Source organism: Protopterus annectens, chromosome 6.part0 (assembly GCF_019279795.1).
Source record: "Protopterus annectens isolate FY-2018-M chromosome 6.part0, PAN1.0, whole genome shotgun sequence".
In the NCBI taxonomy this organism is placed as follows: Eukaryota; Metazoa; Chordata; order Ceratodontiformes; family Protopteridae; genus Protopterus; species Protopterus annectens.
Genome location: NC_056737.1, coordinates 1,010,586,107 through 1,010,599,049, shown reverse-complemented (window position 1 = coordinate 1,010,599,049; position 12,943 = coordinate 1,010,586,107).

The window sequence follows — 12,943 nt, the reverse complement described above, 5'->3', positions numbered from 1 at the left end:
CCACTATAGTTACAATACGGTGTTCAACCATCACTATAGTTACAACACGGGGTCCCACCACTATAGTTATAATACAGGGTTCTCCCACTACTATAGTTATATTATGGTGTTCACCAAACCACTATAGTTACAATAAGATGTTCACCCACCACTATAGCTACAATAAAGTGTTCACCCACCACCATAGTGACAATACAGTTTTCACCCACCACTATTGTTACAATAAGATGTTCACCCACCACTATAGTCGCAATACATTGTTCACCCACCACTACAGTTATAATATGATGTTTATCCACCACTATACTTACAATACAGTGTTCACCCATCACTATAGTTAAAATAAGATGTTCACCCACCACTATAGTTACAATAAGATTTTCACCCAACACTACTGTTACAATACATTGTTCACCCACATCTATAGTTACAGTACGGTGTTCACCTACCACTATAATTTCAATAATATGTTCACCCACCACTATAGATACAATACGGTGTTCACTCACCAGTATAGTTACAATACAGTGTTCACCCAAAAGTATAGCTATAATACGGTGTTCACTCACCACGATAGTTACAATACAATATTAACCCACCACTATAGTTACAATGTAGTTTTCACCCAACACTATAATTACAATAGAGTGTACATCCACCACTATAGTTACAATAAGATGCTCAGCCACCACTACAGTTATAATAAGATGTTCCCCCAACACTATATTTACAATATGGTGTTCACCCACCACTATAGTTACAATACAGTGTTCAACTACCACTATTGTTACAATACAGTGTTCACCTACCACTATAGTGGCAATATAGTGTTCAACCACCAATATAGTTACAATACGAGTTCAGCCACCACTACAGTTAAAAACAGTGTTCACCCACCACTATAGCTACAATACAGTGTTCACTCACCACAATAGTTACAATACGGTGTTCAACAACCACTATTGTTATAATAAGGTGTTCTCCTACCACTATAGTTAGAATATAGTTACAATATGGTGTTCACCCACCACTATAGTTAAAATACGGTGTTCACCCACCACTATAGTTACAATAAAGTGTTCACCAACCACTATAGTTTCAATATGGTGTTTACCCACCACTATAGTTACAAAAAGATGTTCACCTACCACTTTAGTTACAATACGGTAATCACCCACCACTATAGTTGCAATACAGTTTTCACTTACCACTACATTTAAAATATGGTGTTCACTTACCACCATAGTTACAATAAAATGTTCATTTACCACTATTGTTATAATATGGTGTTTACCCACCACTGTAGTTACAATAAGATGTTCACCCACCACTCTAGTAACAATACGATGTTCACCCATCACTATAGTTGCAATACAGTGTTCTCCCACCACTATATTTAGAATATGGTGTTCACCCACCACTGTAGATACTATAAGATGTTCAACAACCACTAAAGTTGCAGTACGGTATTTATCCACCACTATGGTTACAGTACGGTGTTCACCCACCACTATAGATACAATGCGATGTTCACCCACCACTATAGTTATAAAATGGTGTTCAGCCTGCACTATAGTTACAATACAGTGTTCAACCACCACTATAGTTACAATACGGTGTTCAACAACCACTATTGTTATAATAAGGTGTTCTCCTACCACTATAGTTACAATATGGTGTTCACCCACCACTATAGTTAAAATACGGTGTTCACCCACCACTATAGTTACAATAAAGTGTTCACCAACCACTATAGTTTCAATACGGTGTTCACCCACCACTATAGTTACAAAAAGATGTTCGCCTACCACTTTAGTTACAATACGGTATTCACCCACCACTATAGTTGCAATACAGTTTTCACTTACCACTATATTTACAATACAGTGTTCACCTACCACTACAGTTACAATACAGTGTTCCCCTACCACTATAGTTACAATACATTGTTCACCTACCACTATAGTTACAATATAGTGTTTACCCACCACTATAGTTACAATACAATGTTTGCCCACTACTATAGTTACAATACGGTGTTCACCTACCAGTATAGTTACAATAAGATGTTCACTTACCAGTATTTTTACATTACGGTGTTTACTCACCACTATAGTTACAATACAGTGTTCACCCTCCAATATAGATACAATATGGTGTTCACCCACCACTATAGATTCAGTACAGTGTTCACCTACCAGTATAGTTACAATACGGTTTTCAGCCACCACTATAGTTACAATACAGTGTTCACCGACCACTATAGTTAAAATAAGATGTTAATTCACTACTGTAGTTACAATAAGATGTTCACCCACCACTATAGTTACAATAAGATGTTCCCCCACCATTATAGTTACAATACAGTGCTCACCCACCACTATAGTTACAATAAGATGTTCATCCACCACTATAGTTACAATAAGATGTTCACCTACTGCTACAGTTTTAATATAGTTTTCACCCACAACTATAGTTACAATACAGTGTTCACCCACCACTATAGTTACAATAAGATGTTCACCCACCACTATAGTTACAATAAGATGTTCTCCCACCACTATAGTTATAATACAGTTTTACCCACCACTATAGTAACAATACGCTGTTTACTGACCACTATAGTTACAATAAGATGTTCTTCCACCACTGTAGTTACAAAACAGTGTTCTCCCACCACTATAGTAAAAATACAGTGTTCACCCACGAGTACAGTAACAATAAGGTGTTTATCCACCACTATAATTACAATAAAGTGTTCACCCATCACTATATTTACAATGCGGTGTTCAGCCGCCACTATAGTTACAATACAATGTTTACCAACCACTATAGTTACAATACGGTGTTTACCCACCACTATAGTTACAATACGTTGTTCACTCACCACTATAGTTACAATATGGTGTTTACCCACCACTATATTTACAATACAGTGTTCACCCACCTCCATAGTTACAATAAGATGTTCAACCACAACAGTAGTTACCATACGGTGTTCACCCACCACTATAGTTACAATACGGTGTTTACCCACTACTATAGTTACAATAAGGTGTTCACTCATCACTATAGTTACAATAAGATATTCACCCACCTCTATTGTTACAATACCATGTTTACCCACCACTATAGTTACAATAAGATGTTCACCCATCACAATAGTTACAATAAGATATTCACCCACCACTATAGTTACAATAAGATGTTCACCCACCACTATAGTTACAATACAGTGTTCACCCACCACTATAGTAACAATACAGGGTTCACCCACCACTATTGTTACAATAAGGTGTTTACCTACCACTATAGTCACAATTTGGTGTTCACCCACCACTATTGTTACAATACGGTGTTTACCCACCACTATAGTTACAATACAATGTTCACCCACCACTATAATTACAATATGGTGTTTACCCACCACTATAGTTACAATACAGTGTTCACCCACGACTATAGTTACAATACGGTGTTCACTCACTACTATAGTTAAAATATAGTGTTCACCCACCACTGTAGTTACAATACAGTGTTCACCCACCACTATATTTATAATACAGTGTTCACCCACCACTATAGTTTAATATGGTGTTCACCCACCACTATAGTTGCAATACAGTGTTCACCCACCACTATAGTTATAATACAGTGTTCACACACCACTATAGTTTTAATATGGTGTTCACCCACCACTATAGTTACAATACAGTGTTTACCCACCACTAGAGTTACAATATGGTGTTCACCCACCACTATAGTTACAATATGGTGTTCACCCACCACAATAGTTGAAATACATTGTTCACCCACCACTATAGCTGCAATTAGATTTTCACCCACCTCTATAGTTAAAATACGGTGTTCATCCACCAGTATAGTTACAATAAGATTTTCACCCACCTCATTGTTACGATACAGTGTTCACCCACCACTGTAGTTACAATACAGTGTTCACCCACCCCTATAGTTACAATATGGTGTTCACTCACCACTATAGTTATAATATGGTGTTAATCCACCACTATAGTTAGAATACGGTGTTCTTCCACCACTATAGTAATAATACAGTGTTCACCCACCACTATAGTTATAATACAGTGTTCACCCAACACTACAGTTTTAATATGGTGTTCACCCACCACTATAGTTATAATTAGGTGCTTATCCACCACTATAGTTACAATAAGATGTTCACCCACCACTATAGTTACAATACGGTGTTCAACCATCACTATAGTTACAACACGGGGTCCCACCACTATAGTTATAATACAGGGTTCTCCCACTACTATAGTTATATTATGGTGTTCACCAAACCACTATAGTTACAATAAGATGTTCACCCACAACTATAGTTACAATATGGTGTTCATCCACCACTATAGTTACAATAAGATGTTCACCCACCACTATACTACAATAAAGTGTTCACCCACCACCATAGTGACAATACAGTGTCACCCACCACTATAGTTACAATAAAATTTTCACCCAACACTACTGTTACAATACATTGTTCACCCACATCTATAGTTACAGTACGGTGTTCACCTACCACTATAGTTTCAATAATATGTTCACCCACCACTATAGATACAATACGGTGTTCACTCACCAGTATAGTTACAATACAGTGTTCACCCAAAAGTATAGCTATCATACGGTGTTCACTCACCACTATAGTTACAATACAATATTAACCCACCACTATAGTTACAATGTAGTTTTCACCCACCACTATAATTACAATAGAGTGTACATCCACCACTATAGTTACAATAAGATGCTCAGCCACCACTACAGTTATAATAAGATGTTCCCCCAACACTATAGTTACAATATGGAGTTCACCCACCACTATAGTTACAATACAGTGTTCAACTACCACTATAGTTACAATACAGTGTTCACCTACCACTATAGTGGCAATATAGTGTTCAACCACCACTATAGTTACAATACGAGTTCACCCACCACTGCAGTTACAAGACAGTGTTCACCCACCACTATAGCTACAATACAGTGTTCACTCACCACTATAGTTACAATACGGTGTTCAACAACCACTATTGTTATAATAAGGTTTTCTCCTACCACTATAGTTACAATATAGTTACAATATGGTGTTCACCCACCACTATAGTTACAATAAAGTGTTCACCAACCACTATAGTTTCAATACGGTGTTCACCCACCACTATAGTTACAAAAAGATGTTCACCTACCACTTTAGTTACAATACGGTATTCACCCACCACTATAGTTGAAATACAGTTTTCACTTACCACTACATTTACAATACAGTGTTCACTTTCCACCATAGTTACAATAAGATGTTCATTTACCACTATTGTTATAATATGGTGTTTACCTACCACTGTAGTTACAATAAGATGTTCACCCACCACTCTAGTAACAATACAATGTTCACCCATCATTATAGTTACAATACAGTGTTCTCCCACCACTATAGTTAGAATACGGTGTTCACCCACCACTGTAGTTACTATAAGATTTTCACCAACCACTATAGTTACAATACGGTGTTTACCCACCACTATGGTTACAGTGCGGTGTTCACCCACCACTATAGTTACAATGCGATGTTCACCCACCACTATAGTTATAAAATGGTGTTCAGCCTGCACTATAGTTACAATACAGTATTCAACCACCACTATAGTTACAATACTGTGTTCAACAACCACTATTGTTATAATAAGGTGTTCTCCTACCACTATAGTTACAATATGGTGTTCACCCACCACTATAGTTAAAATACGGTGTTCACACACCACTATAGCTACGATAAAGTGTTCACCAACCACTATAGTTTCAATACAGCGTTCACCCACCACTATAGTTACAAAAAGATGTTCGCCTACCACTTTAGTTACAATACTGTATTCACCCACCACTATAGTTACAATACAGTTTTCACTTACCACTATATTTACAATAGAGTGTTCACCTACCACTAAAGTTAGAATACGGTGTTCCCCTACCACTATAGTTACAATACATTGTTCACCTACCACTATAGTTACAATATAGTGTTTACCCACCACTATAGTTACAATACAATGTTCGCCCACTACTGTATTTACAATACGGTGTTCACCTACCACTATACTTACAATAAGATGTTCACTTACCGCTATTTTTACACTATGTTTACTCACCACTATAGTTACAATACAGTGTTCACCTACCAATATAGATACAATACGGTGTTCACCCACCACTATAGATACAGTACAGTGTTCACCTACCAGTATAGTTACAATACGGTTTTCACCCACCACTATAGTTACAATACAGTGTTCACCAACCACTATAGTTACAATAAGATGTTAATTCACTACTGTAGTTACAATAAGATGTTCACCCACCACTATAGTTACAATAAGATGTTCCCCCACCACTATAGTTACAATACAGTGCTCACCCACCACTATAGTTACAATAAGATGTTCATCCACCACTATAGTTATAATAAGATGTTCACCTACCACTACAGTTTTAATACAGTTTTCACCCACAACTATAGTTACAATACAGTGTTCACCCACCACTATAGTTACAATAAGATGTGCATCCACCACTATAGTTACAATAAGATGTTCTCCCACCACTATAGTTACAATACAGTTTTTACCCACCACTATAGTAACAATACGCTGTTTACTGACCACTATAGTTACAATAAGATGTTCTCCCACCACTGTAGTTACAAAACAGTGTTCACCCACCACTATAGTAAAAATACGGTGTTCACCCACCAGTATAGTAACAATACAGTGTTTACCCACCACTATAATTACAATAAAGTGTTCACCCATCACTATATTTACAATGCGGTGTTCACCCGCCACTATAGTTACAATACAATGTTTACCCACCACTATAGTGACAATACAGTGTTTACCCACCACTATAGTTGCAATACGTTATTCATCCACCACTATAGTTACAATATGGTGTTTACCTACCACTATAGTTACAATACGTTGTTCACCCACCACTATAGTTACAATATGGTGTTTACCCACCACTATATTTACAATACAGTGTTCACCCACCTCCATAGTTACAATAAGATGTTCACCCACCACTATAGTTACAATACGGTGTTCAACCATCACTATAGTTACAATACGGTTTCCCACCACTATAGTTATAATACAGGGTTCTCCCACTACTATAGTTATATTATGGTGTTCACCAAACAACTATAGTTACAATAAGATGTTCAGCCACAACTATAGTTACAATATGGTGTTCATCCACCACTATAGTTACAATAAGATGTTCACCCACCACTATAGCTACAATAAAGTGTTCACCCACCACCATAGTGACAATACAGTGTTCACCCACCACTATTGTTACAATAAGATGTTCACCCACCACTATAGTCACAATACATTGTTCACCCACCACTACAGTTATAATATGATGTTCATCCACCACTATACTTACAATACAGTGTCCACCCATCACTATAGTTAAAATAAGATGTTCACCCACCACTATAGTTACAATAAGATTTTCACCCAACACTACTGTTACAATACATTGTTCACCCACATCTATAGTTTTATCTGTCTCTGGCCTAGCACTCAAGTGTGGGGTCATTTACTGCACTGTTCTAACTTGCTGATACTTGTGAACCTCTGCTTTCCTTAAAAAAACAAAAAAACAAAAAAAATCTTGCTTTTTTCCCACTTTTCTGAGATTTAAAAAAGTTCAGTTACAGATTTGCTGTTCTGAAATGTTTGTAAGTTTCTTGGAGGCCATTGTTTGCTTGGGCTAAAGGGAAGTCTCTGTGTTCATCAGTGGCAGTGATAAACATTGAGCAGCCTGCCTGTCCCTGTGGGAGTGGTTACTACCTTGAAACTGTAGTTTTATTGGTCATTTTGGGTCAATTCCAAACTCCTTGATCTCCCTCTCTTAAAACCCGATTGCCTCATGGTTTTGGCATCTTTTGGACTTGCTGGCTGTTGGTGAAGCACCCACCAAGAGGAGAAAATGCTGTGAGAAGAAAGGAGCCACTTTTGAGATTTTAAGTATTTTGCTTCTGATTATTTGTTAAGTTTTTCTGCATTGCCGCCTACTTTTGAGCATTTTCTGGCTTGTTAAACTTGATTTTTGTGTTGGTAACTGTATTTAGAACACAACCTAGAGCTGATTACAGAATTTCCTGCGTGCACTTATTTTTAAAATCGTTTTTTTCTTAAAACTTGCATTTTATCTGTCTCTGGCCTAGCACTCAAGTGTGGGGTCATTTACTGCACTGTTCTAACTTGTTGATACTTGTGAACCTCTGCTTTCCTTAAAAAAACAAAAAAAAACAAAAAAATCTGGCTTTTTTCCCACTTTTCTGAGATTTAAAAAAGTTCAGTTACAGATTTGCTGTTCTGAACTGTTTGTAAGTTTCTTGGAGGCCATTGTTTGCTTGGGCTAAAGGGAAGTCTCTGTGTTCATCAGTGGCAGTGATAAACATTGAGCAGCCTGCCTGCCCCTGTGGGAGTGGTTACTGCCTTGAAACTGTAGTTTTATTGGCCATTTTGGGTCAATTCCAAACTCCTTGATCTCCCTCTCTTAAAACCCTCTTTTGCGCGGTTTTGTGCATTTTTGCACATAGCGCAACATCGGGCAGCGCTGCCTAATTGGGTTTAAACTATTCCTGGCTCCACAAAGTCTGCTCTTCACTTTTTCCCTTAGAACTGCTCTATCTCTCAAATTAAACACCATATTCTCATTCTAAGGCCCCTCACTGGTCCAAATAAGTAATCTTACAAGTTAGCACTAATAAACCATAAGTTCTACTTACTCTTATACTCTCTACGATTACCTTGTCCCCTATTGGTTCATTTTAATTCAGTTCCCTATATTACTCTAGCATGTCCAAAGGTCAGTCAATGGTTTCCTCTCCAGTTCAGCTGGTGAATCTGGGAATTTTGAGGCAATGTTACAACTGTCTCATGTACACGGACAACCCTCTCCTCCTCCAAACAGGTTCAAATATATGTGAGAGATGCAACCATATAGCCAAATTGGAGGCTAAGCTCTCTCATCTCAAAACTGGTGTAACCAGTCAGGAGGAGAAGGTAACCTCACACAACACAATTCCAGTATCACATAGTCCCACCACAACAGCGAACCAAACACATAAAAACGCAAAAACATACTCGGAGGCTCTAAATAAAAATCTACCTAAGCAACAGAGACCTCCAAAGCAGACATCCAAGCAAAGGCTACCCCAAAACAAAACACGTACAACACATAGCAGACAAAGTCAGTGTGCCAAGCAGTCACAGCCCTTAAGGCTGAATAACACACCTGATACTCTTGTAATAGGTGACTCTATTGTCCGACACACTGACATCCCGCTCACCAGGCTGAATAAAGAGAAGGTCACAGTGAGCTGCCTGTCGGGCGCTAGGATCCGCCACATAACGCAAGCACTCAGGTCACTCCAAAGCAAATACAAATATGACTCAGTCATTGTACATGCTGGCGTGAATGACCTGAGACGACCTCCTCGACTACATGAAAAGAGACATAGAGGAGCTCTCTGATCATGTAGCCCAGGCCGGTATGACCCTGACCTTGAGCAGCATCTTACCCTCACCTAGAATGATGCCACAGTATAAAGACAAAATGATCGATTTTAACAATTGGCTAAAATTTTGGTGTCATTCAAAGGGGATCCAGAGTCTGCCAGCCTGGGATGACATGCTCGACAAGCCACGTTGTTTCGCTAGGGACGGCTTGCACCTGTCACCCCTGGGCTTTCGGATATTGGCAAAGGCTCTTGCCACCCCCATAGTGCCTTTTTTAGGCAAGGCTCAAAAGTCAAACCCACCTCCATAGACAGCACAAGGAACAAGAAACTAAGGGTAATGCTGATAAACGCCAGAAGTCTTAACCTCAAGATGCATGCACTCAAAGCTCTCCTCAGTATGGAGAACATCGATATCTGTGTAGTGACAGAAACCTGGTTCAAGGCTCCAGAGAGCACCCCAGCACTACCAGGTTATACCTCATATCATGCTTTTCGGCCCCAAAACCTGGCCCGAACCACAAAAGGAGGGGGAGTTTCTATATTTATCTAGGATATCCACACCTCCAGGTTAGTGGCATTGCATGAAGTATCGGAGACCATCCATGTACAACTGACAGTGGGCAAGACTGCTTTTCAGTTTATATCATCCTACAGACCACTCTCTCAAAGTCAGGAATCCCACTCGGCTTTCCTGAAAACATTGGAGAACATGAAGATCTCTCCGAACACCATTATATTGGGTGACTTCAACTACCCAAACATAGACTGGGAGCATTACTCAAGCCCCAGCACCTTAGCCCAAAGTTTCCTGGAATTTATAAACTCAAATGCTATGGAACAACTAGTCACCACTCCCACAAGAGGGGAAAACATACTAGACCTGATCATTACCAACATGGGGACTCTATGCTCCATACCAGAAGTATATCCCTCATTAGTAAGATCAGACCATAAATTAATTTCACTGGATATCCACATCCCGACCCCACCCCCAGCCCAAAAAAACACAGTTAAAAACTTCTCAAAAGCGAACTTCACACTTCTCAAAACCGAAGTGGAATCCTTCAAGGCCCCAGGGCCAGTGCAAACTATGGCCCAAACTGCAGAATCCTATATAAACGCATTCTACGGAATCTCCAGGAATGCATGGATCATGCTATCCCAAACAAAATCAAGACCCAATCATCCAAAGGCAGGCGTCCAGTCTGGTGGACCCCAGCCATAAATAAACTGTACAACAGAAGGAGGAAGCTACTACATGATAGAGCAAAATCCCTAAAAGGGGAAGGCATCTCTGATCAGTACTAGCAAAAAATAACGATCCCTCATAAAATACTCCAAGGCCAGCTTCGAGAGAAAAATTGCACAGGACACTAAAGACAATCATAAGGCTTTTTTCAGTTATGTTAGGAACCTGGGATGCAACTCCCAGACTTGTTATGAGTTGATTCTAAATGACAAAAAATACACTGAACCCACAGACATCGCCAATATCCTGGCAGACAGGTTCAGTGCAAACTTCTCTACCCCCTCCCCCCCAAAATAGCAAGTATCTATCCTGGCAGAGTGCAGCCACCCAAACATCTCTGATGCTCAGGTGAAGGCTGCCCTCTCCAAAGCAAAAAACACTGCTTCCATGGGACCAGATGGTGTCCCGGGTTGCGTCCTACATGAATTCCAAGAAGAACTAATCCCTCAAGTAAAACTGCTGTACAATCTCAGCCTAACTACAGGATATGTTGCCCAAAGAATGGCGTACATAGGTTCATAGGTTCATAGGTTCATACTAGGCTATCTGCCCTAGGGCATTTATAAGCCTAGCCAGAGTGTGTTTGGCTTTCGCCACCCATTTTAAATTAATTTTGCTATGCCTTTTTTCGAGGTTAGTATACTGTACCTCTGTCTAACAGTGACACAGAAGTGATACCCGGGGTAAACCTACGATCCCCCATCCACTCATCAAGATTCCTCTTGAAGAGAGGAAATGAGGGACTCTGCCTAACCTGGACTGGGATTTTATTCCAGAGTGAAGGGAGCCTCTGGGTTATGAATCTGTCCCTCCAGCATGTCCTATTTATTTCAGTCTCTCAATCGCGTAGCTCGATGGGATTTGGATTTTCTGAGGTGTCCATTAATTCCGGGTTGGACATGGCTTTATACGTCAGGCACAGATCGCCTCTGAGCAGGCAGTATGCCACTGAGTAGAGCTGGAGTTTCTTTAACCAGGCAGCATATGGCATCTGTTTGAGCCCTTTGATCCTCTTGGTGAGGTACTTTTGGGGTCTTTCCAGTTGCTGCACGTGTCTGGTAAGGTACATCCCAAAAGGGGCATTGTACTCAATTATGGGCCTGATGAGGGATGAGTAAAGAGGCACGATGACCTCCCCTGATCTAGATGTGAATCCCTTCATGATTAGGTGGGCTATATAAAATGTTTTTCTAACCACTTTGGCCACGTGGTTGTCAAATGAGAGATTGCTATCAACTTGGGTCCCCAGATCCCTAATTACTTCTTCCGTACTTAATGGAATACCAATAATGTGGTAATTTGTGGGCACTTTGTTTTTGCCAAAGGGGATGACTATACACTTTTTGACGTTTAGCTTGAGGCCATGGCTCTGGCACCAGTTGTCTGTTTCTATGAGGCCCTTTTGGAGAATGCTTGTGTCGGCTGGAGAGTCGATTATGGCACCCAGTTTGCAGTCATCTGTGAACTTGGTCAGACAACAGTCCTTCCGTGTTGGCCTGTACCTCTGAGAAATATATACCGAACAAGAGAGGTCCCAGGACTGAGCCTTGTGGGATGCCACTTGTAACTGGTTTGGAGTCTGACATGGCTCCAGCAATTCTAACCATGTGGGTTCTGTCCTTGAGCCAGTTTGCAACCCATCTAGTGGCATAGGGGTTTATATTTAAGCTGGTGAGCTTATCTATAATTCCCCAGTGGGGTATTGTATCGAAGGCTTTTGCGAGGTCCAGGTAGGCTGTGTGGACCACCTTCCCCTCATCAATGGCCTTGGTGACTGTTTCAAAGAAATCGACCAGGTTTAAGAGGCAGGATCTGCCCTTAACAAAGCTGAACTGGGTAGGATCCAGTGTCTGTAGGTCCCCAATATCTTTATTTATAAGATCCACGATGATCCTTTCCATAGCTTTGCAGACCAAGCTAGTCAGGCTTATGGGGCGATAGTTTCCAGGATCCGTTGAGGCACCACATTTGTGGAGAGGGGCCACCATTGCTGTACGCCACTCTTTGGGTACATATCCTGTAGTAAGGCTGAGATTGAACAGTAGTTTTATGTTTGGGTTTAGCTCTTCTTGGAGTTCATGTAGGACGCAGCCCGGGACACCGTCTGGTCCCATTGG